We start from the raw sequence: 26,914 nt of genomic DNA, 5'->3' as shown, positions 1-26,914 counted from the left end.
TATGGTCAATCTGTTTTCTATGGGAGTGGAATCATTTTGCCTGCAGCAACGCTGTGCCTGCTCCATGTCCTCCAAATAGTTGTTGAAATGAAACTCTTTATCTGATGAGGAATGGCAGCAGCAGCACTGGCAGGACTAGAGTCCTCTTACTCTTGACCTGTAGCCCACTCATCCTAACTGCTACCTCAATCAAAGCTTCTTTTCCTTTAGTAAGCTGTTGATCATCCAGCAATATACAATGACATAAACAGCTGCCAGAAGAATTTTATTTTCTAATAGCAGTGTCTCTCTCCGTTTCATAGAAGTAGCAATGCCATCTGCAACTAAACCTCCTATTTGGGAAAGGCAAAACAACAAGTTCTTCCACTCCTTTATAAAAATGCGAGGAGTTAAATACTCATCCGGTAACTTTTTAGTCACTGTAAATGGGTGATGAAGCAATTCCTTCAATTCAGCCACCTGTGTCCATTGACCTTCTTGCATTGTTTACCTGAGGGTTGGCAATATCTACAAGGAAGGGTTTCAGCTCAAGCAATCGCTCAATCATTAAATAGGTGCTGCCCCACCGAGTGGCTTGATCCGCAATTGCCCCTTTTCCAGCATGTCTCTTCAAGATGGAATACATTTTAGGGGTTCTGGCAGCAATAGCCAATTTCCTCACTTTGCTAACCAGAGTTCCAGCATGTCCATCTTGCAGACTATCTCTTATTGCCAGCTGCAGCGTGTGCACAACACAGCGCATATGATGAATAGGAAAGAGGTGTGAAGCAGTTTCAACAAGATCATCTAATTGTAAAGAATCATTTTGCTGTTCTTCTGTAGTAATATCTGTTTGTTCCTCCGTTATGGGAACAGGACTGTGGCCTTCCATCTCCAACATACTGAATGTGAAATGTTCTAGCTGCTGTTCACCTTCATTATTCTCATTCATCAGTTTAATTGTGCTTGACATGTTTTAAGCAATATCATTTACAATAGAAATAACCTGTTCATAATCTTGCAGAACCTTTTCCACTAAGGTCTGGAGAAACTGGCTGCTGTGATGAGCTTTAGTATCTTTTACTGTCAGTGTCTCAGAAAACAACTTTTTTGTTGTCACAAACATATTGAATGTTGATAGCAAAATAGTTCACTCTGTGAACTCTGTGACGTGTGCAGGCATCCATTTTAAGAAATACAAAGCATCTGTTGAGAGTCTTTTTAAGATTTTCCTTTTAGTTAAGGGCTTCTTCAATCACTAACTGTCTAATACTTTCTTTTTCCAGAGAAACCATTTCTCCGTAAAGAGCTGTAAAAGTTGGTCGTGTATACAATGATAATGGTACGCAGTTCTTCACAACAAGCTTGAGGAGCTGTTTCTTAAACACATCTGATGTCATTGTTACAGTAACTTTGTCACTTACAAAATATCTTTTAACTGACGTTTGAGATACTTTCCTCCTCTTTTGCCTGGCGGGAAGTGCTGGCCTCTGGTTTCTTGGTGCTGCTGGGATTTTTCAGTCACAGCTTTGTAAACTTCTGGGTGGCAGCGTTGTAAATGTCTTTTTAGATTGGAAGCTCTTGGAGAAGCATTTGTACCACTGCCTGAGTATGCACTGATTTTGGCATCACAGAATTTGTTTCCATTTGGGTCACTTATACACTGACCCACAATGTTTATTATCTTGAGTCACTGTGAAATGCCCAAATACAGCTGACTTCATAAGATGCTTCTTAGACATTTTGCAATTACCATATATACTCGAGTATAACCCGAGATTTTTCAGCCCATTTTTTTGGGCTCAAAGTCCCCCTCTCGGCTTATACTCGAGTCATACCCAGGGGTCGGCAGGGGAGGGGGAGTGGTGACTGTCTAATAAGACTCATCTGCTCCTGGCGCGGTCCCTGCAGGTCCCTGGCTGCCCAGCACCCCAGCTTCTTCCTGTACTGAGCGGTCACATGGTAACGCTCATTACAGTAATGAATATGCGGATCCACCTCCCATAGAAGTGGAGCCGCATATTCATTACTGTAATGAGCAGTAATGGTGACCGCTCAGTACAGGGAGAAGCTGGGGCGCCAGGCAGCCAGGGACCTGTAGGGACCACGCCAGGAGCAGGTGAGTATAACGGGGAGGGGAGCGCTGCGCGATATTCACCTGCTCCTCGTCCCAGCGGCGCTATGTCTTCAGCAGTGACGCTAAGGTCAGAGGGCGCGGTGATGTGGTTAGTGCGCGCTCTCTCTGCCTGAACGTCAGTGTAGAAGACGCGGAAGACGGAGTGGCACCAGAACGATTTGCAGGTAAATATTGAAAGTGCCGGGGGCCTGAGCGACGGAAAGGTGAGTATGTGTTTTTTTTTTCGCAGCATCAGCAAGTGGGGCAAGTGTCTGTATGGAGCATCTTCTGGGGCCATAACGTTTGTGCAGCACTATAATGGGGCAAGTTTCTGTATGGAGCATCTATGGGGCCATAACTTTTGTGCAGCACTACTGTATATGGGGCAAGTGTCTGTATGGTGCCATAATCAAAGTTTGTGCAGCACTATATGGGGCAAATATCTTTATGGAGCATCTTATAGGGCCATAATCAACCTTTGTGCAGCATTATGGTATATGGGGCAAGTGTCTGTATGGAGCATCTTAAGGAGCCATAATCAAGGTTTGTGCAGCACTATATGGGGCAAATATCTTTATGGAGCATCTTATAGGGCCATAATCAACCTTTGTGCAGCATTATATTGGGCAAATGTGTCTATGGAGCATCTTATGGGGCCATCATAAACTGTATGGAGCATTATATGGGGCTTCTGATTCAATATCAATACTCAAAAACACTTAACCTATTGATGTCTCAATTAATTTTACTTTTATTGGTGTCTATTTTTACTTTTGACATTTACTGGTAGCTGCTGCATTTCCCACCCTAGGCTTATACTCGAGTCAATAAGTTATCCCAGTTTTTTGTGGCAAAATTAGGGGGGGTCAGCTTATACTTGGGTCGGCTTATACTCGAGTATATACGGTATCTAAATTCGCTCTCAAAATAATTTTGTCCTGTAAAAAAATAAAGTATTATTTAATTCTTGCAAGAATAGGGAACATTGCACTGTATAATTTTGGATAGAAATAAAACAATCTTTGCATTAATCAATAGGACAGATGACAAGTATAAAGTTTGTAAAATGTCAAGGCTTGTCTCAGCAGGGTACAGCTCACTAAATGCTTCACATCATATTTCTTCACAGTCTATGAAGAGGGGAGGAGGTAGGTAGCATGTTTGTGCTGAATCACATTCCAGAACACACACAAATATATATGTCCTCATCGATCCTGTTATTGTATTTCCAAATTTTAGATGTTAGAAAACATTTTTCCCCCTTATATTCTATGTTTAGTATATAAGTCATCAAAGCAGCTAATTTATCCAAACATGAGCTATGAGGAAAAACAAACTAAAACACCAAGCATACAGAAACAACATATACTGGACTATTGATTTATGCACAGTTTATTGAAAGTTTAGATATGCTTTAGGAAGTATTTACTTTCTTTAATCCTGCTTTCCTGTTCACTCCAGAAATTCTGAGATTAATGCAGGCATTCCTTCCCTGTGTGTTTATTTATTTTTCCCCTTATCTGTAGAGGAGGAGCTTAACTACTTATCATGAACATAAACTGCAGCACATATTCATCTCAGCTAAAAGTCTAGACCTTAGATCAGGAATAGGACAGAAATTTATAGGACATTTCATAACTTTACCAAATTCTTATGAAAAAAAATATTCCACACAATGCCGACCATTAAACGAGCCTTGCCACATGACGTAGGATAAAATCCAAACCAGTATCTCAATTTGCAGGCACCATATTTCTGGTCCTGCCCCTCGTCAGTGCAAAGTGGAGATCTGGTTTGACATCTTAAGCATGTCGAGATGAGAAGACTTAAAGCCGCAGTGCTCCTCTGGGAAATATGCAAATTGTCTCTTCTGCAAATTGAGATTCTGGTTTGGCTTTTATCCTAAGTCATGTGACAAGGCTCGTTAAAGGGTTGACATTGACTGTTAGGATTGCTACTTCCAATAGGTGGCACTAGCGTTCTAGTCCTCTTCCTCTCTGAAGAGACAATTTGCATATACCAATTAACAAAGAGTGGCTGTTTTGTCATTGTGCTGCATATATCTCATCTGATTGTTAGCACAATATTGTGCAATCTTGCACCTGCACTTTATTTTTTTATTAATTTCTATATATTCGCACATGGTATTGTTTGATTTAAACATATTGGACTTATTGCTTTTTATTGTTTTTTCTTTATCCCTCATTACATACTGACCCTGTATTCATTATGGCAGTGTCCATGCAGTGTGATTTTTTTTTGTCGTATAATATGAGGCTCACTATTCAAGTATTCTTCCCTGCATTAATAGTCTGTTTATCATACGTAAGATAGGGTGTACCGTAATTCTATTTTGAGTAGTTTGGTCTTTATTATATGGACTTTGGGCTTTTTAAGTATTTTTAATAGATTTTTTGTTGTTTGGGATTTCTGTATTAATATACTTATCTTTGTGAGATCCCTGTTTTGGCATTTTTTGCATGTTTTGCATTCTTTTTATTTGCTTATATATTACATATGCATTAGGTTGATCTGGTTATATTTCTTGGTGGTGGTGCCCACCTTGTTATCCCTTGGCCACACAGCTTTAGAACACTATTTAGTTGCAGATTAACCCAACATCTGCAGGTTAATAGTGATTTTGGACATGGCAGGTTCCCTTTAAGCTACTTCTTGATGACAATCTTCACAGTGTTGCATGGCATATCTGACGTCTTGGACATTTCTTTGAACCCTTCTCCTGACTAAAAACTTTCAAGAGTGAGATCCCTTTGCTGTGTTGTAAGCTGTTTACAGACTGTGGCTTTTGCTGTAAAATCCAACTAAGAAACAGGAAAATCCTACTAGAACAGCTAAAATCTCTATGAGGTTAGTTAGTAGCACTTTAAACGATGGAAGCTGTGTGCTGACTAGTATTTAACACGAGTTTAGGGCTTAAACAGGCAAGTGTATTAATCTGACGAGTGCTATCTGATTTTGATTGGATAGCACACAGGCATCACACTGAAACCTGTTATTACATTTTTTTTCTCTGTCTGAGGCTGCCTTCACACTAGCAGTATTTGGTCAGTATTTTACATCAGTATTTCTCAGCCAAAACCAGGAGTGGGTGATAAATGCAGAAGTTGTGCATATGTTTCTATTATACTTTTCCTCTAATTGTTTCGCTCCTGGTTTTGGCTTACAAATACTGATTTAAAATACTGACCAAATACTGCTAGTTTGACAGCAGCCTGACTATGAGAAAAAAAATTGCAACGTGGACTACTACTTTCTTCTGAGTCACAGACTAAACTCAACCATTCAAATCTATGGGTGCGTAAAATAAAACGAAACATCCAAGTGGCATCTGATTTCTGCGGACACAACTCTATTATAAACCTAGGAAACTGTATTTGTTCATGTCCCGTATATTTATTGTATTTAAATAGATTGCAGATGGACGTTCCATGAATGTCACACAGATGTAGAAAACAGACACAAGAATGAAAATTTGAAAAAACATTTTTTTCAAGATTTATGGCCAAAACTCGGACAATTTTTCATACGATCATCTCCCGGAGCCCTAAACGTGACTGTCCAGTACTGAACACAACCACATTCCCAATTATAGGAGGGTATTTACATTTATGCACCCACATTATTTTATTTTCGTTATCCCCAGCCCTCAAAATTATTTCATTTTTTTCTTAATGGGTTTGTACAGATTACAATAAAGGTCAAAAAGGTTTAGAAATAATCCTTCTTGGTATTAATTGTTTACATGACAAAATACTGCCATATTAACTGTGGTGTGTAAACTTTTTATATTTACTGTAGCAGCATATCTTTCATAAATTGCAACTCAGACCATACAAAAAGTTAAAGAGCCACATATTTAAGACCTTGACATTGAAAAAAGTCTAATAAATTAATATGTCTGGAGCTGCCAGGTATTTCATTACTGAGTATAATAGGAATGTCAAACATTTTGGGTTTGAGTCAGTTACGGGAAAAAATGTAAAGAGGCTGAATGGATTCTGAAACTTAATACCAGATTTCACCATGGATTAAATGTTGTAAACATCCTTGTACATGTATAGAATATTAGTGCAGCACTTTCTACAGTATGTTACCCTGCACCGATGATTTATCTTGCTTATTTGTAACAATGATGTAACATAGTTTTAATTAGCCACACAAATGAGTATACTCTAGTAGTCTATGCTATGTAGATTATTATATGTATTCATACCCTGTATACACATGTGCAGACACTTACTGACAGCTGATGTGGGTTGAGCTATGGCCCTCAGTCAGTTATAACCTTATACTGTAGCTGATCTAGAAACAGAACGTTTCATAAATAGCCTAGAATCGTTGAGAGTTAGGCCGGTGTCACACTAGCAAGTTTTACGGACGTATGAGCACAGAAAATACGTCCAGAAAATACGCATTGCACACGGCCCAATGATTCTCCATGGGGCAGCTCCTATCTGCCATATATTACACATCCGTATTATACGGTACATGCTGCGTTTGTCAGCGTATTACGCAAAAAATACGCCAATGCATGTCTATGGGTGCGCAAAAAATACGGAATGCATACGGACCATGCGTGTGACTTGCGAGAAATACGCTAGACTCTGGCAGGTGCCAGGAAATATCCTAAGGCCTCAATCAGGAAGCTTAGACATGCTAATTAGCTGAAAAAGCCAGACAGAGATCCCGGTAGTCTGCCGCACGCCTCCAAAGAGTCTAAATTAGCATGGCTACAATCATAAATGTAGACATGTTCATAATTTTGGTCCAGGAAAGGCCCGAAATTTGGGACCAGAGAGATCCCAACTATGCCAACAGGGCACAAAAAGAGGCAGCATGGAGGAGCATATGTGGGTCCCTATTCACAAATTATGAACAGCGGCCATGTGAGGCACAGAGGCAAATAAGTAAGTACACTCATGTTTGTACATTGATCTTCATGTGAAACAGCAGTACCTGTTATGAAAAGGTAATTCAGTACCACAATGGACATAGAGGTCAGAGCACATACAGTTGTCAAGGTAAAAATATATGTTTTTATACTCTTTTGTACTTTTATATATTCTTATGCTGTGAAACAATAAGCTTTTCCCTTTATGTTTACTAATGCAAATTTGACTGTATTTAAGATGGCTGCCAGTATTCACCTTTGCTGCAGATTCACTTTGCTGAAGAAACAAGTTTCACATTCCAGAAGCCAAGGATCATTTCTCTGTAAACCGAAACTTAGCATTATGCCCTAGTTTTCGTTCTTGCCAAGAATCTACTTTCGTTTCTGAAGTTAAAGTATGGTCCCTGGAGAAATGGAAACTTAAAGTGACGTGGATGAAGGAGGATCTATCATATAATGTCAAGCCAACCAGAGGAACTGAATACTAGATAAATTCCCTAAACCCCGCCTAACCCTGCCCTCTGCACACCTTCCCCCAATGGACTATATAATGTTATGTATATGAAATAAACAGTTCAGTTGCTGAGACGTTACTACACTTTGTAGACATACGGGCAGTTGCTGAGTTTGAACCAGATTTTGTCTGACTCATTCTTCGCTCTGGTACCACTGCCTTTATCTTGATTTGGAATGACTGGTGAAGGAAGGGTATTGTCGTGACGACCCCGACACAGTGACCTGACAATAACCCAAAAACATAGAACGAGCTCTGAGACGTGGGAACTCTGCTGACCGCAATCCCTAATCCTCTCCAACCACACTAGAGGCAGCCGTGGATTGCGCCTAACGCTCCCTATGCAACTCGGCATAGCCTGAGAAACTAGCTAGCCTGAAGATAGAAAATAAGCCTACCTTGCCTCAGAGAAATACCCCAAAGGAAAAGGCAGCCCCCACATATAATGACTGTGAGTTAAGATGAAAAGACAAACGTAGAGATGAAATAGATTTAGCAAAGTGAGGCCCGACTTTCTGAACAGAGCGAGGATAGGAAAGGTAACTTTGCGGTCAACACAAAACCCTACAAAAACCACGCAAAGGGGGCAAAAAGACCCTCCGTACCGAACTAACGGTACGGAGGTACACCCTCTGCGTCCCAGAGCTACCAGCAAGCAGGAAAAAACAAATAGACAAGCTGGACAGAAAAAACAGCAAACAAAATAGCAAAGCAGAACTTAGCTATGCAGAGCAGCAGGCCACAGGAACGATCCAGGAGGAAACAGGTCCAATACTAGAACATTGACTGGAGGCCAGGATCAAAGCACTAGGTGGAGTTAAATAGAGCAGCACCTAACGACTTCACCACATCACCTGAGGAAGGAAACTCAGAAGCCGCAGTACCACTTTCCTCCACCAACGGAAGCTCACAGAGAGAATCAGCCGAAGTACCACTTGTGACCACAGGAGGGAGCTCTGCCACAGAATTCACAACAGTACCCCCCCTTGAGGAGGGGTCACCGAACCCTCACCAGAGCCCCCAGGACGACCAGGATGAGCCAAATGAGAGGCACGAACAAGATCGGGAGCATGGACATCAGAGGCAAAGACCCAGGAATTATCTTCCTGAGCATAACCCTTCCACTTAACCAGATACTGGAATTTCCGTCTTGAAACACGAGAATCCAAAATCTTCTCCACAATATACTCCAACTCCCCCTCCACCAAAACCGGGGCAGGAGGATCAACAGATGGAACCATAGGTGCCACGTATCTCCGCAACAATGACCTATGGAATACGTTATGTATGGAAAAAGAATCTGGAAGGGTCAGATGAAAAGACACAGGATTAAGAACCTCAGAAATCGTATACGGAACAATGAAACGAGGTTTAAACTTAGGAGAGGAAACCTTCATAGGAATATGACGAGAAGATAACCAAACCAAATCCCCAACACGAAGTCGGGGACCCACACAGCGTCTGCGATTAGCGAAACGTTGAGCCTTCTCCTGGGACAAGGTCAAATTGTCCACTACATGAGTCCAAATCTGCTGCAACCTGTCCACCACAGTATCCACACCAGGACAGTCCGAAGACTCAACCTGCCCTGAAGAGAAACGAGGATGGAACCCAGAGTTGCAGAAAAACGGCGAAACCAAGGTAGCCGAGCTGGCTCGATTATTAAGGGCGAACTCAGCCAAAGGCAAAAAGGACACCCAGTCTTCCTGATCAGCAGAAACAAAGCATCTCAGATATGTTTCCAAGGTCTGATTGGTTCGTTCGGTCTGGCCATTAGTCTGAGGATGGAAAGCCGAGGAAAAAGACAAGTCAATGCCCATCCTACCACAAAAGGCTCGCCAAAACCTCGAAACAAACTGGGAACCTCTGTCAGAAACGATATTCTCTGGAATGCCATGTAAACGAACCACATGCTGGAAGAACAATGGCACCAAATCAGAGGAGGAAGGTAATTTAGACAAGGGTACCAAATGGACCATCTTAGAGAAGCGATCACAGACCACCCAAATGACTGACATCTTTTGAGAGACGGGAAGATCTGAAATAAAATCCATAGAGATATGTGTCCAAGGCCTCTTCGGGACCGGCAAGGGCAAAAGCAACCCACTGGCACGAGAACAGCAGGGCTTAGCCCGAGCACAAATCCCACAGGACTGCACAAAAGTACGCACATCCCGCGACAGAGATGGCCACCAAAAGGATCTAGCCACCAACTCTCTGGTACCAAAGATTCCAGGATGACCAGCCAATACCGAACAATGAACCTCAGAGATAACTTTATTCGTCCACCTATCAGGGACAAACTGTTTCTCCGCTGGGCAACGATCAGGTTTATTAGCCTGAAATTTTTGCAGCACCCGCCGCAAATCAGGGGAGATGGCAGACACAATTACTCCCTCTTTGAGGATACCCGCCGGCTCAGATAAACCCGGAGAGTCGGGCACAAAACTCCTAGACAGAGCATCCGCCTTCACATTTTTAGAGCCCGGAAGGTACGAAATCACAAAGTCAAAACGGGCAAAAAACAGCGACCAACGAGCCTGTCTAGGACTCAACCGCTTGGCAGACTCGAGATAAGTCAAGTTCTTATGATCAGTCAAGACCACCACGCGATGCTTAGCTCCTTCAAGCCAATGACGCCACTCCTCGAATGCCCACTTCATGGCCAGCAACTCTCGATTGCCCACATCATAATTTCGCTCAGCAGGCGAAAACTTCCTGGAAAAGAAGGCGCATGGTTTCATCACCGAGCAATCAGAACTTCTCTGCGACAAAACAGCCCCTGCTCCAATCTCAGAAGCATCAACCTCGACCTGGAACGGAAGCGAAACATCTGGTTGACACAACACAGGGGCAGAAGAAAAACGACGCTTCAACTCTTGAAAAGCTTCCACAGCAGCAGAAGACCAATTGACCACATCAGCACCCTTCTTGGTCAAATCGGTCAATGGTTTAGCAATACTAGAAAAATTGCAGATGAAGCGACGATAAAAATTAGCAAAGCCCAGGAACTTTTGCAGACTTTTCAGAGATGTCGGCTGAGTCCAATCATGGATGGCTTGGACCTTAACAGGGTTCATCTCGATAGTAGAAGGGGAAAAGATGAACCCCAAAAATGAAACCTTCTGAACACCAAAGAGACACTTTGATCCCTTCACAAACAAAGAATTAGCACGCAGGACCTGAAACACCGTTCTGACGTGCTTCACATGAGACTCCCAATCATCCGAGAAGATCAAAATGTCATCCAAGTACACAATCAGGAATTTATCCAGGTACTCTCGGAAGATGTCATGCATAAAGGACTGAAACACTGATGGAGCATTGGCAAGTCCGAATGGCATTACTAGATACTCAAAATGGCCCTCGGGCGTATTAAATGCAGTTTTCCATTCATCACCTCGCTTAATACGCACAAGATTATACGCACCACGAAGATCTATCATGCTGAACCAACTAGCCCCCTTAATCCGAGCAAACAAATCAAATAACAATGGCAAGGGGTACTGAAATTTAACCGTGATCTTATTTAGAAGGCGGTAATCTATACAAGGTCTCAGTGAACCATCCTTCTTGGCTACAAAAAAGAACCCTGCTCCTAATGGCGACGATGACGGGCGAATATGCCCCTTCTCCAAGGACTCCTTCACATAACTCCGCATAGCGGCGTGTTCAGGCACAGACAAATTAACAGTCGACCTTTTGGGAATTTACTACCAGGAATCAAATCGATAGCACAATCACAATCCCTATGCGGAGGTAGGGTATCGGACTTGGGCTCATCAAATACATCCCGGTAATCAGACAAGAACTCTGGAACCTCAGAAGGGGTGGATGACGAAATAGTCAGAAATGGGACATCACCATGTACCCCCTGACAACCCCAGCTGGACACAGACATGGATTTCCAATCTAATACTGGATTATGGACTTGTAGCCATGGCAACCCCAACACGACCACATCATGCAGATTATGCAACACCAGAAAGCGAATAACCTCCTGATGTGCAAGAGCCATGCACATGGTCAGCTGGGTCCAGTACTGAGGCTTATTCTTGGCCAAAGGCGTAGCATCAATTCCTCTCAATGGAATAGGACACTGCAAGGGCTCCAAGAAAAACCCACAACGCCTAGCATACTCCAAGTCCATCAAATTCAGTGCAGCGCCTGAATCCACAAATGCCATGACAGAATACGATGACAAAGAGCAGATCAAGGTAACGGACAGAAGAAATTTTGACTGTACCGTACCAATGGTGGCAGACCTAGCGAACCGCTTAGTGCGCTTAGGACAATCAGAGATAGCATGAGTGGAATCACCACAGTAGAAACACAGCCCATTCAGACGTCTGTGTTCTTGCCGTTCAACTCTGGTTAAAGTCCTATCGCACTGCATAGGCTCAGGTTTAGGCTCAGGTAATACCGCCAAATGGTGCACAGATTTACGCTCACGCAAGCGTCGACCGATCTGAATGGCCAAAGACATAGACTCATTCAGACCAGCAGGCATAGGAAATCCCACCATGACATCTTTAAGGGCTTCAGAGAGACCTTTTCTGAAAATAGCTGCGAGCGCACCTTCATTCCATTGAGTGAGTACGGACCACTTTCTAAATTTCTGACAATATACCTCTATCTCATCCTGACCCTGACACAGAGCCAGCAAATTTTTCTCTGCCTGATCTACTGAATTAGGTTCATCGTACAGCAATCCGAGCGCCAGGAAAAACGCATCGATATTACTTAATGCAGGATCTCCTGACGCAAGAGAAAATGCCCAGTCCTGAGGGTCGCCACGTAAAAAAGAAATAATGATCCTAACTTGTTGAACTGGGTCACCAGAGGAGCGAGGTTTCAAAGCCAGAAATAGTTTACAATTATTTTTGAAATTTAGAAATTTGGTTCTATCTCCAAAAAACAAATCAGGAATAGGAATTCTCGGTTCTAACATAGAATTCTGAACCACAAAGTCTTGAATATTTTGTACTCTTGCCGTGAGCTGATCCACACATGAAGACAGACCTTTAATGTCCATCGCTACACCTGTGTCCTGAACCACCCAAATGTCTAGGGGAAAAAAAAGGCAAAACACAGTGCAGAGAAAAAAAAATGGTCTCAGAACTTCTTTTTTCCCTCTACTGAGAATCATTAGCACTTTGGGCCTCCAGTACTGTTATGATAAGGTAATTCAGTACCACAATGGACATAGAGGTCAGAGCACATACAGTGACCTGACAATAACCCAAAAACATAGAACGAGCTCTGAGACGTGGGAACTCTGCTGACCGCAATCCCTAATCCTCTCCAACCACACTAGAGGCAGCCGTGGATTGCGCCTAACGCTCCCTATGCAACTCGGGACAGCCTGAGAAACTAGCTAGCCTGAAGATAGAAAATAAGCCTACCTTGCCTCAGAGAAATACCCCAAAGGAAAAGGCAGCCCCCACATATAATGACTGTGAGTTAAGATGAAAAGACAAATGTAGAGATGAAATAGATTTAGCAAAGTGAGGCCCGACTTTCTGAACAGAGCGAGGATAGGAAAGGTAACTTTGCGGTCAACACAAAACCCTACAAAAACCACGCAAAGGGGGCAAAAAGACCCTCCGTACCGAACTAACGGCACGGAGGTACACCCTCTGCGTCCCAGAGCTACCAGCAAGCAGGAAAAAACAAATAGACAAGCTGGACAGAAAAAACAGCAAACAAAATAGCAAAGCAGAACTTAGCTATGCAGAGCAGCAGGCCACAGGAACGATCCAGGAGGAAACAGGTCCAATACTAGAACATTGACTGGAGGCCAGGATCAAAGCACTAGGTGGAGTTAAATAGAGCAGCACCTAACGACTTCACCACATCACCTGAGGAAGGAAACTCAGAAGCCGCAGTACCACTTTCCTCCACCAACGGAAGCTCACAGAGAGAATCAGCCGAAGTACCACTTGTGACCACAGGAGGGAGCTCTGCCACAGAATTCACAACAAGTACCTAACTCCTTTTAAGTAATTTTAAAATTATTTATAAGTATTGCATATATTAATTTCTATACCAAAATTAATTCCATGGTGCTGTACATGATTAACGGGTTACATACAGGGTTATTATAGATGTCCCTTACAGTGTACAACTGAAAAAAGACATACTGGGATAGAGGGGAGAGGACTCTGTCCTTGTGGCCTTACATTCTATGATGTTCATTTTTGTTGTGCAAAAAATACAACATTTATATTAAACAAATGCAGCTTCCTAGGCTACATACACTACAGACCAAACGTTTGGACACACCTTCTCATTTAAAGATCTTTCTGCACTTTCATGACTATGAAAATTGTACATTCACACTGAAGGCTTCAAAACTATGAATTAACACATGTGGAATTATATACTTAACAAAAAAGTGTGAAATAACTGAAAATATGTCTTATATTCTAGGTTCCTCAAAGTAGCCACCTTTTGCTTTGATGACTGCTTTGCACACTCTTGGCATTCTCTTGATGAGCTTCAAGAGGTAGTCACAGGAAATGGTCTTCCAACAATCTTGAAGGAGTTCCCAGAGATGCTTAGCACTTGTTGGCCCTTTTGCCTTCACTCTGTGCGGTCCAGCTCGCCCAAAACCATCATCTGGCCAGGTCATCTGGCGTAGCACCCCATCACTATCCCTCTTAGTCAAATAGCCCTTACACAGCCTGGAGTTGTGTTTTGGGTCATTGTCCTGTTGAAAAATAAATGATGGTTCAATTAAACGCAAACCGGATGGAATAGCATGCCACTGCAAGATGCTGTGGTAGCCATGCTGGTTCAGTATGCCTTCAATTTTGAATAAATAACCAACAGTGTCACCAGCAAAGCACCCCCACACCATCACACCTCCTCCATGCTTCACGGTGGGAACCAGGTATGTAGAGTCCATCCATTCACCTTTTCTGCGTCGCACAAAGACACGGTGGTTGGAACAAAAGATCTCAAATTTGGACTCATCAGACCAAAGCACAGATTTCCACTGGTCTAATGTCCATTCCTTGTGTTCTTTAGACCAAACAAGTCTCTTCTGCTTGTTGCCTGTCCTTAGCAGTGGTTTCCTAGCAGCTATTTTACCATGAAGGCCTGCTGCACAAAGTCTCCTCTTAACAGTTGTTGTAGAGATGTGTCTGCTGCTAGAACTCTGTGTGGCATTGAACTGGTCTCTAATCTGAGCTGCTGTTAACCTGCGATTTCTGAGGCTGCTGACTCGGATAAACTTATCCTAAGAAGCAGAGGTGACTCTTGGTCTTCCTTTCCTGGGGCGGTCCTCATGTGAGCCAGTTTCTTTTTAGCGCTTGATGGTTTTTGCCACTGCACTTGGGGACACTTTCAAAGTTTTACCAATTTTTCGGACTGACTGACCTTCATTTCTTAAAGTAATGATGGCCACTCCTTTTTCTTTACTTACTTGCTTTTTTCTTGCCATAAAACAAATTCTAACAGTCTATTCAGTAGGACTATCAGCTGTGTATCTACCAGACTTCTGCACAACACAACTGATGGTGCCAACACCATTTATAAGGCAAGAAAACCCACTTATTAAACCTGACAGGGCACACCTGTGAAGAGAAAACCATTCCCGGTGACTACCTCTTGAAGCTCATCAAGAGAATGCCAAGAGTGTGCAAAGCAGTCATCAAAGCAAAAGGTGGCCACTTTGAAGAACCTAGAATATAAGACACAATTTCACACTTTGTTTCACACTTTTTTGTTAAATATATAATTCCACATGTGTTAATTCATAGTTTTGATGCCTTCAATGTGAATGTACAATTTTCATAGTCATGAAAATACAGAAAAATCTTTAAAAGAGAAGGTGTGTCCAAACTTTTGGTCTGTACTGTACACTACAATCTGTGTAGTCAATTCCACCTTGTGTGACCACTGTGCATAATGGCATAATACATTATTTTACTCTCTTTTGTTGCACTGGATGATGTAATGAAAAGATGGCGGAGCATCCGCGATCAGTACAGGAGGGAGAGGCAGCAGCGGGACAGGAGTAGGGTCAGGCGCACCACCTAAAAAGAAAAAATATATCTATTTTGATAGATTGACCTTTTTAAATCCCAGTATGGATCTCAGACCGTAAGTACAAACATCACAACACATTATACACATATGTTTAGATTGGTCAGACATTTTTTTTTTTGTCAAACATACTTTCATAACAGAACACAGTCCAACCTCACAGAGAGGGAGACAGGATCCAAATCTGAGGTGGTCATAGACACAGTTGGGGAAGGAGAAGAGGTGGCAGGCCCATCTTATGATCCGTCATGCTCCATCCCTCCAGGATCCTGGTCATCTGGGCATCCAGCTCCAGCAGCACCTGGCCAAGATGAGGCCCCACCACCAACAGCAGCAGCACAAGGAAGCCAGGATATTCCTGATAACAGCAGCAGCCCTACTGTTCCCCTGGAGACCTAACCACAGGCTGCTGTGATGTCACGGCGTGCTCGCCGAAGGAGAGAACTCCTCCAAAGTAGGAAGAATATGGATGCTGGGGTCCTGAACTATCTTGTAAGGGTTACTGCGGATGATGGGGAGGAGGGCTATTCGAGGAGCCTGGCCCGGTACTTGCGTCCCCTAGCCCGTGAGGTGAGGCTACGTGTGAGAGGGTGTTTTAAAATCCTTATTGATGCATGCACCCCCCCCAAATGACCCATATGAGCTGATGGAGTTTATTGAGAATTGGCAGCTGTCATCACGTAACGTCCTGCAGCTGCCAAGATCTCAACAGGGGCATGCTCAACAGGGAATTGAAGCACCTCCTCCACGTGAGCCTACACCTCAACCCCTACCCACACAAAACCCACCATGGCAACCTCAGTACCATATGCCAGACTACCCATCAACCTTCCCAATATGGCCACTTGTCCAGACCCAGTGCTGGAGGCTGGTCCCAACCTGGGTTTGGACGACATGGCCATATTGGGGGTGGATATGAGTCAAGGCCATATTTTCAACAACATGAGGGCTACAGTCAGATTCCTTATGGCCAATACACAACTGGCCCACATGATCAAAGGCTGAATATTCCTCCGGCCCACACAGCATCCACACAGGGTGAAGGACAATTGGCCCAACAAAGGCCACCTGAGCAGGACCCTGAGCTTCCCTCATCACCTCCACCTACTTACAGAAACCTGTAATGTTTTTTTTCTGTTTTTGGGTTTGTGAGACATAACCATGTGTTCTATATGTTTGTGCTGTCATAGCACTTTGTTATGCTGTTCATGTTGTTCAAAAATTTTGCCAGCTTGAATTGGGTAATAAAAACATATTTAAAAAATATGGATTTGAGTTAAACACAAAAGGCTTTTTCGTTAAGTAAAAAATATCATAAAAAGCCAAATTACGTTTGTGGGACAATCATTCTTACATCACACACGTATGCTCTGTTCATAACCATATGTGAATTAAGTAAATACAACACACAGAGTTCAGAATAGAATTTTTTTTTTTTGCTAAACTTTGAATATAGTTAAAAAGTAAAAAATCACAAATGAGAAACAGCATAATCTTGCCAGGGAGTCGCACCCTGAGGAGAAACAAAATAATTTGTGAAAACATCCCTAACTTTTATGCCAGAAAGGGGACGGTGCGGAGGAGGGCCATGTGGTGTAGGCCTAATCACATTGCTCAACATGTGTTCAGCAATATCAGCTGAGGAGCAATCATGTATGCGGGTAAAATTGTGCCAAATAACACAGGCTTTTATGACTTCATTGACTGTAGCCTCACTAAGCTATATGGCAGACTGGAGGACACGCCATTTGGCTGCCAGAATACCAAATGCGTACTCCACCAGTCTCCGCGCCCTGGAAAGCCGCAAATTAAAGACCCTCCACCGGTGGTCCAGGTTTGCGTCAGGGATAAGGCCTCATGACGTGCCTCGTCAGTTGGAACGCCTCATCTCCAACAAGAACAAAAGGCACTGCTTCCGCATGGTGGTGGGAGGTCTAACTGGTTATCACGTAGCCGCCGACCCATAATGGATGAAATGAAGACCCTAGAGTCTCCAGTTTGGCCATAGGCCCCAATGTCTACAATTATAAACCTGTAGTTACTGTCAACTACAGCTAACAGAACTACAGAGAAAAACTGCTTATAATTGTAGAATTGGGAGCCAGAGTTCGGCGGCTTACGTACCCTGATATGTTTCCCATCCACGGCTCCAATACAGTTAGGGAAATCACAAGTGTTCTGGAAACCAAGGGCTATTTTGAGCCAATCAGCCTGTTTTGGCTCAGGCATCACAAGTTCCTGGAGTTTAGCCCATATTTGACTACAGGTTGACCGCACAATGCCCGAAATTGTCGACCGCCCAATCAGAAACTCCAGGTGTAGTCTCGCATATGACAAGCCAGTGGACAGGAAGCTGAAAGTGAAAAAAAAGTGATATTAGTTAGGTAACAAGAGTTCACACAAAACATGAAGAAGCACAAGTAGATTGTATATTTTCAAAAACATGATTAACGCTGTAAACTGATAAATTTACCTAGGGTACTTAACTATTAGATACACTTTTTTGGATCTGCTTGTGCTCTATTGTACACATACACTTGAAAAAAGCTGCTAGAACACAACACATTAAAAAAAAGATCATCAACATATAGCATATGAGGATGTGGAATACATACCATAAGGTAAGGAGAAGACGTTCCTCTGCGGATATGGTTTTGCGCATCCTTGTGTCCTGATAGATGATATCTGGACATAATATCTCCAACAATATATCAAAGGTTCTGATGGTCATGCAACAGTACAGATAGAACTTGTCAGGATGTGCCCTCAGAGCTGTATAGAGCCTCTCAAAATGTCCTTTATTGAGGCGTTGGGTCAAAAGAGGATGCACCCACAAGCTTCGTCTCCTCCTTCGCGGATCAACAATCACGGGATATGGCTGCCCAAATCGACGTGACAAGACCCAGTGAAACAACACCCGCTGAGTTGGGGTTAAATACAGTAGGTCAGACATGGTTTTAAGGTAATACCAACACACCCAAGAGATGCACACCAACTAAATGGCCAGATGGGAGGGTCCCACCTGTTGTAGAGGGCTTAAATAGGGTTGGTGATGATGATTTAAATTAATTTCAGGCCAGCAAACCGTTAAATGTCCATTTTGTGATGTTGCGTGTAAAATACGCATTACGGATTACATACGATCACATACGCAACATTACATGCGCAAAATACGCGGCCACACCTTTGCTAAGGATTACCTACGGAACACTATTTCTGGGACATTTCTGTGTATTACGCATGCATTGTCCTAAGCCTAGTGTGACGCCAGCCTTAGAGAAAGTTCTCTATCTATACTAATGAAGCCATAACTGGTTAAGGGCGCTCTCCCATCCCCCATCTCAATCATTGAGGGCTTTATCACATGTCATATTTGTTGGTACGTGTGCTATCCATCATTTTTGCAGATAGATCACGAACCTATTACAGTGAATATGCTTTTTCACCTGATTTTTTTTATTTTTTTTTTTGGGGGGGGGACCTGAGACATATTCTACTTTGATCTGTATTGCCAGTAACGCACTTATTATATGCAGATGTTGCTATTCAATTTACCCTATGCAATACAAAGTGTTAAATCCATAGTGAAAATCGTCACAAGGAATTGATGCAAAATGGAATTTCCCAGTTGCTCTGTAATTATTTCAAACTCTGTATGCGATGGAAATCTAGCACTGGTGCTGTACCTGCTCTACCATGTGCAGTTCACTATGAGACCAAGGTATACTACGTGAGAATCACAGCGATTATTAGTTACCGGATGTCCGGACACGGACATGCAGCGCGTCTTTAAGATCCACAGCATGTTAATTTCTCTCGCGGGTAAGTATGTTGATTTTCCCCGTAAACTTGCTTTTCCCCGTAGACTTGCATTAATGAGTAATTTGCATAAAAGGTGTGGAAATGGTGCGGACATTCTTTAGTGTCAAAACCGCAGCAGATCCTGAACGTGGGAACGTCCCCTTAGTGGACATTGATACAGCCTCATTCAGACGTTCATTTCACATATGCATTCTATCTATGTTCTTCACAAATAGGACATGTATCTAATATTTTCTATGGTGCTGTTCACATCTGTGTTTTTTTGCAGCCCGTGTGTCTGCTCCTCAACAAAAATTATGAATATATGTGAATTTTTGGTCCGAGTCACACATCAAAATCTTTGTACGAGGCTATTTATTGCCGTTGTATTTCTCTATTTACTATCGTACTATTTTATTATAGTAGTAGCTCTGTTGCATTATTGGGTAAGTAAAGGATTGTGGGTCCATTCTATTAGATGGCACCTTTGTGCTGTACATATGTTTTAAATAATGTCTTGTCCTGTTTCTGATATGTATTAACCCCTTTACCCCTGAAGGTAGTTTGCACGTTAATGACCGGGCCAATTTTTACAATTCTGACCACTGTCATTTTATGAGGTTATAACTCTGGAACGCTTCAATGGATCCCTGTGATTCTGAGAATGTTTTTTCGTGACATATTGTACTTCGTGATGGTAGTAAAATTTAAAAAAAATGGAAATTTGGCGAAAATTTCACAATTTTCCAACTTTGAATTTTCATGCCAGTAACCCTTTAGTGACAGAGCCAATTTGCAGCTTAATGACCAGGCCAATTTTTACAATTCTGACCACTGTCATTTTATGAGGTTATAACTCTGGAGTGCTTTAACGGATCTTGCTGATTCTGAGACTGTTTTTCGTGACATATTGTACTTCACGTTAGTGGTAAAATTTCTTTGATATTACTTGCGTTTTATTTATGAAAAAAAGGAAATATGCAAAAAAATTAACATTTTTCAATTTCCAAACTTTTAATTTTTATGCCCTTAAATCAGAGAGATGTGTCACACAAAATAGTCAATAAATAACATTTCCCACATGTCCACTTTACATCAGCACAATTTTGGAAACAAATTTTTTTTTGTTACGAAGTTATAAGGGTTAAAATTTGACCAGCGATTTACTATTTTTACAACAAAATTTACAAAACCGTTTTTTAGGGACCATCTCACATTTAAAGTCACTTTGAGGGGCGTACATGACAGAAAATACCCAAAAGTGAGACCATTCTAAAACTGCACCCCTCAAGGTGCTCAAAACCACATTCAAGAAGAGTATTAACCCTTCACAGGAACTGAAGCAATGTGGAAGGAAAAAATTAACATTTAACATTTTTTTTACAAACATTTTACTTCAGAACCAATTTTTTTTTATTTTCCCAAGTTAAAAAAGAGAAAATTAACCACAAAATTTGACGTCACTGTTCTATAGGGGAGATCGTCGTGGGACACTCGTTATTAATTGGACTACGGCGGACAGGTAGTATACGGTTGGTTTATTACTTTAAGATTTTGCAGACAATCGAGTATGGTAAGTATGGTTAAATGAAGAATATTAAAATACTTTTTTTCCAAATGTGTGTGTGTTTTATTAACCCTTTCTTACTATTGGATTAATAATGGATAGGCATCTTATTGACGCCTCTCCATTATTAACCAGACTTAATGTTACCTTACAATAGCAAGGTGACATTAACCCCTTATTACCCCATATCCCACCGCTACAGAGGACTGGGAAGAGAGGGGCTAAGTGCCGGAATTGGCGCATCTTACAGATGCGCTATTTCTGGGGTGGCTGGGGGCTGGTATTTGTAGCCGGGGGAGGCCAATAACCATGGCCCTTCTCTAGGCTATGAATATCAGCCCACAGCTGTCTGCGTGGCCTTTCTGGCTATAAAATATAAGGGGACACCACATCATTTTTTGGGGGGTCCCCTTAATTTAATAGCCAGTAAAGACTACGCAGACCGCTTGGCTGATATTCATAGCCTAGAGAGGGGCCATGGGTATTACACCCTTCTCAGGCTACAAATATTGGCCCCCGACTATCGGCTTTCCCCCTCTGGTGCAAAAAATTGTGCGGGAGTCAACGCCATGTTTTCCTCACAAGACCGCTAAGTCATCTGGGTAATTTCGCAATGCATCTCTGGAAACAGAAGCTGCCGAGAGCATCGTGAGAAGCGGGAAAACTGCGGAGGCAACGGAAGGTCAGAATAGCATGATTTTTTATTTTTTTTAAATTATTTTTAACATTATATCTTTTTACTATTGATGATGCAGAGCCAGCATCAATAGTAAAAAGTTGGTCCGGGATGGGGCGACACACTGGCGCTGACTGGAGGGGAGTAGGTAGGGGGCACCTACTGGAGGAGAGTAGGGAGGTGCCAATTCATTCCGGAGTCATATATTGGGGAAATCGGAGTAGATAGATTTTATAGGTTGTTACAGTTAGATCCATATATATTTGGACAGAGGCAACATTTTTCTAATTTTGGTTATAGACATTACCACAATGAATTTGAAACAAAATAATTCAGATGCAGTTGAAGTTCAGACTTTCAGCTTTCATTTGAGGGTATCCACATTAAAATTGGATGAAGGGTTTAGGAGTTTCAGCTCCTTAACATGTGCAACCCCGTTTTTAAAGGGACCAAAAGTAATTGGACAGATTAAATAATTTTAAATAAAATGTTCATTTTTAGTACTTGGTTGAAAACCCTTTGTTGGCAATGACTGCCTGAAGTCTTGAACTCATGGACATCACTAGACACTGTGTTTCCTCCTTTTTGATGCTCTGCCAAGCCTTCACTGCGGTGTTTTTCAGATGCTGTTTGTTTGTGGGCCTTTCTGTCTGAAGTTTAGTCTTTAACAAGTGAAATGCATGCTCAATTGGGTTGAGATCAGGTGACTGACTTGGCCATTCTAGAATATTCCACTTCTTTGCTTTAATAAACTCCTGGTTGCTTTGGCATTATGTTTTGGTCATTGTCCATCTGTAGTATGAAATGACGACCAATCAGTTTTGCTGCATTTGGCTGGATCTGAGCACACAGTATGGCTCTGAATACCTCAGAATTCATTCAGCTGCTTCTGTCCTGTGTCACATCATCAATAAACACTAGTGACCCAGTGCCACTGGCAGCTATGCATGCCCAAACCATAACACTGCCTCCACATTGTTTTACAGATGATGTGGTATGCTTTGGATCATGAGCTGTACCATACTTTTCTCTTTCCATCATTCTGGTAGAGGTTGATCTTGGTTTCATCTGTCCAAAGAATGTTCTTCCAAAACTGTGTTGGCTTTTTTAGATGTTTTTTAGCAAAACCAGTCTAGCCTTTTTATTCTTGATGCTTATGAGTGGCTTGCAGCGTGCAATGAACCCTCTGTATTTACTTTCATGCAGTCTTCTTTTTATGGTAGATTTGGATATTGATACGCCTACCTCCTGGGGAGTGTTGTTCACTTGGTTGGCTGTTGTGAAGGGGTTTCTCTTCACCATGGAGATTATTCTGCCATCATCCACCACTGTTGTCTTCCGTGGGCGCCCAGGTCTTTTTGCATTGATGAGTTCACCAGCGCTTTCTTTCTTTCTCAGGATGTACCAAACTGTAGATTTTGCCACTCCTAATATTGTAGCAATTTCTCGGATGGGTTTTTTCTGTTTTCGCAGCTTAAGGATGGCTTGTTTCACCTGCATGGAGAGCTCCTTTGACTGCATGTTTACTTCACAGAAAAACCTTCCAAATGCAAGCACCACACTTCAAATCAACTCCAGGCCTTTTATCTGCTTAATTGAGAATTACATAACGAAGGGATTGCCCACACCTGTCCATGAAATAGCCTTGGAGTCAATTGTCCAATTACTTTTGGTCTCTTTAAAAACAGGGTGGCACATGTTAAGGAGCTGAAACTCCTAAACCCTTCATCCAATTTTAATGTGGATACCCTCAAATGAAAGCTGAAAGTCTGAACTTCAACTGCATCTGAATTGTTTTGTTTAAAATTCATTGTGGTAATGTCTATAACCAAAATTAGAAAAATGTTGTCTCTGTCCAAATATATATGGACCTAACTGTATATATATACGGATGATTGGGTACTGGACTCGCTGAGGACGATGGGTGTCGGGGTCGGATTATTGGATCAGCCTCCTATCTACTCCGATTTTCCCAATATATGACAGGAGATGGGTTTTATGCTTTGATTTTCTGCTTTGGATGTGTGGATGGGCGGTTTGGATCTCCATAATATAGCGCCCTATCGTGGAACTATGAAAAGACTATGGTTTTGTTTACTGGTATCACCTAGGTGACCCTTTCTGGCCTCAGACGTGTGATACTGCTGCGGATGTGGGGGCAGATACTCCTGCCGGCTGCTTTCGCTGCTTACTAGCGGCGTCCTCTCTGGGCTGGTTGTGTGCGTGCGCACCTCTGCAGTTATGTCTACATGACCTGAGGCATATAGGAGGCTGTGTTGGATGATGTGGCTATAGTGGTTGTGTTTATTGACATCACCTAGGTAACTCTCTCTGGCCGTGGTCATGTGATGCTGCCACTGTGTGTGGGGGCGGGTGCTCCTGCCGGCTGGGTTTCACCGCTTAATACGGTGTACTCTCCCTGCTTGTTGTGCGTGTGCGCACTCCTGTGGTGACGTCGGCATGACTGGAGGTGGAGACTAGACGGTGTTGGACGACAGAGCTGGTGTGCAGGGATATGACGTGAGTGGTGCGTTATGTGAGATGGTGGTTGATTGGTTGGGTGACGGACCTCCTGCTGGTATGTGACTTCTGATAGGTATTGGGTACATTTAGGTGCCGGTTTCGGAGGTAACCAATTGGCCTAATCTGTTGTGAATTCTGTGGCTGAATTCACTCCTGTGGTCACAAGTGGTACTGCAGCTTCTGGGCTTCCTCCCTCAGGTGTTCTGGTGAGCTCGTTGGCTGCCTTGTTATTTAACTCCACCTGATTCTGTCTTCCTTGCTCCTTGTCAATGTTCCAGTGTTGGATCTGAGCTTCTGGATCTTTCCTGTGGCCTGCTGCTCTGCTTAGATAAGTGCTTCTTTGCTTTTGTTGCTGTTTTTTCTGTCCAGCTTGTCTATTCGTTTTTGCTGGAAGCTCTGAGACGCAAAGGGTGTACCGCCGTGCCGTTAGTTCGGCACGGTGGGTGTTTTTGCCCCCTTTGCGTGGTTTTTTGCTTTAGGGTTTTTTGTAGACTGCAAAGTTCTCTTTGCTATCCTCGCTCTATCTAGAATATCGGGCCTCACTTTGCTGAATCTATTTCATCTCTACGTTTTGTCTTTTCATCTTGCTAACAGTCATTATATGTGGGGGGCTGCCTTTTCCTTTGGGGTATTTCTCTGAGGCAAGTCAGGCTTGTATTTCTATCTTCAGGCTAGTCAGTTCCTCAGGCTGTGCCGAGTTGCATAGGTAGTGTCAGCCGCAATCCACAGCTGCCTTTAGTTGTGTTTAGGATAGGTTCAGGTATTGCGGTCTACAGAGATTCCACGTCTCAGAGCTCGTTCTATTGTTTTTGGGTTATTGTCAGATCACTGTATGTGCTCTGATTGCTGGCACACTGTGTCACTGGATTGCCTACATAACAGTACAAGGAGCCAAACTAATGATTCTCAATAGAGGGAAAAAAGAAGTTCTGACATCATTTTTTTTTCTCAGCTCTGTGTTCAGTCTTTTTTTTCCCCTAGACATTAGTGTGCTTCAGGACACAGCTGTGGACATGGATATTCAGGCTCTGTGCTCTTCAATGGATAATCTCGTTATAAATGTACAAAAGATTCAAGATACAATTGATCAGAAATCTATGCTAGAACCAAGAATTCCTATTCCTGATTTGTTTTTTGGTGATAGAACTAAGTTTCTGAGCTTCAAAAATAATTGTAAGCTATTTCTGGCCTTGAAACCTCATTCTTCTGGTAATTCAGTTCAACAGGTTTTGATTATTATTTCTTTTTTGCGCGGCGACCCTCAGGACTGGGCATTTTCTCTTGCGCCAGGAGACCCTGCATTGAGTGGTGTCGATGCGTTTTTCCTGGCGCTCGGATTGCTGTACGATGAGCCTAATTCAGTGGATCAGGCTGAGAAAAATTTGCTGGCTTTGTGCCAGGGTCAGGATGATATAGAAGTATATTGTCAGAAATTTAGGAAGTGGTCAGTACTCACTCTGTGGAATGAATCTGCGCTGGCAGCTTTGTTCAGAAAGGGTCTCTCTGAGGCTCTTAAGGATGTCATGGTGGGTTTTCCTATGACTGCTGGTTTGAATGAGTCTATGTCTTTGGCCATTCAGATCGGTCGTCGCTTGCGCGAGCGTAAATCTGTGCACCATCTGGCGGTATTGTCTGAGATTAAACCTGAGCCTATGCAGTGCGATAGGACTATGACCAGAGTTGAACGGCAAGAACACAGATGTCTGAATGGGCTGTGTTTCTACTGTGGTGATTCCACTCATGCTATTTCTGATTGTCCTAAGCGCACTAAGCGGTTCAATAGGTCTGCCGTCATTGGTACTGTACAGTCCAAATTCCTTCTGTCCATTACCTTGATATGCTCTTTGTCATCGTATTCTGTCATGGCGTTTGTGGATTCAGGCGCTGCCCTGAATCTGATGGATTTGGATTCTGCTAAACGTTGTGGGTTTTTCTTGGAGCCTTTGCGGTGTCCTATTCCGTTGAGAGGAATTGATGCTACACCTTTGGCCAAGAATAAACCTCAGTACTGGGCCCAGCTGACCATGTGCATGGCTCCTGCACATCAGGAAGTTATTCGCTTTCTGGTGCTACATAATCTGCATGATGTGGTCGTGTTGGGGTTGCCATGGCTACAAACCCATAATCCAGTATTGGATTGGAACTCTATGTCGGTATCCAGCTGGGGTTGTCAGGGGGTACATGGTGATGTTCCATTTTTGTCTATTTCGTCATCCACTCCTTCTGAGGTCCCAGAGTTCTTGTCTGATTATCAGGATGTATTTGAAGAGCCCAAGTCCGATGCCCTACCTCCGCATAGGGATTGTGATTGTGCTATCAATTTGATTCCTGGTAGTAAATTCCCTAAAGGTCGTTTATTTAATTTATCCGTGCCTGAACACACCGCTATGCGCAGTTATGTGAAGGAATCCCTGGAGAAGGGACATATTCGCCCATCGTCATCACCACTGGGAGCAGGGTTCTTTTTTGTAGCCAAGAAGGATGGTTCGCTGAGACCGTGTATTGATTACCTCCTTCTTAATAAGATCACTGTTAAGTTTCAGTATCCCTTGCCATTGTTATCTGACTTGTTTGCTCGGATTAAGGGGGCTAGTTGGTTCACTAAGATAGATCTTCATGGTGCGTATAATCTGGTGAGAATCAGGCAAGGAGATGAATGGAAAACGGCATTTAATACGCCCGAGGGTCATTTTGAGTATCTAGTGATGCCGTTCGGACTTGCCAATGCTCTATCTGTTTTTCAGTCTTTTATGCATGACATCTTCCGTGAGTAT

The sequence above is a fragment of the Ranitomeya imitator genome, chromosome 1 (genome assembly GCF_032444005.1).
Source record: "Ranitomeya imitator isolate aRanImi1 chromosome 1, aRanImi1.pri, whole genome shotgun sequence".
Taxonomy (NCBI): Eukaryota; Metazoa; Chordata; class Amphibia; order Anura; family Dendrobatidae; genus Ranitomeya; species Ranitomeya imitator.
This window is presented reverse-complemented; position numbering follows the sequence as displayed.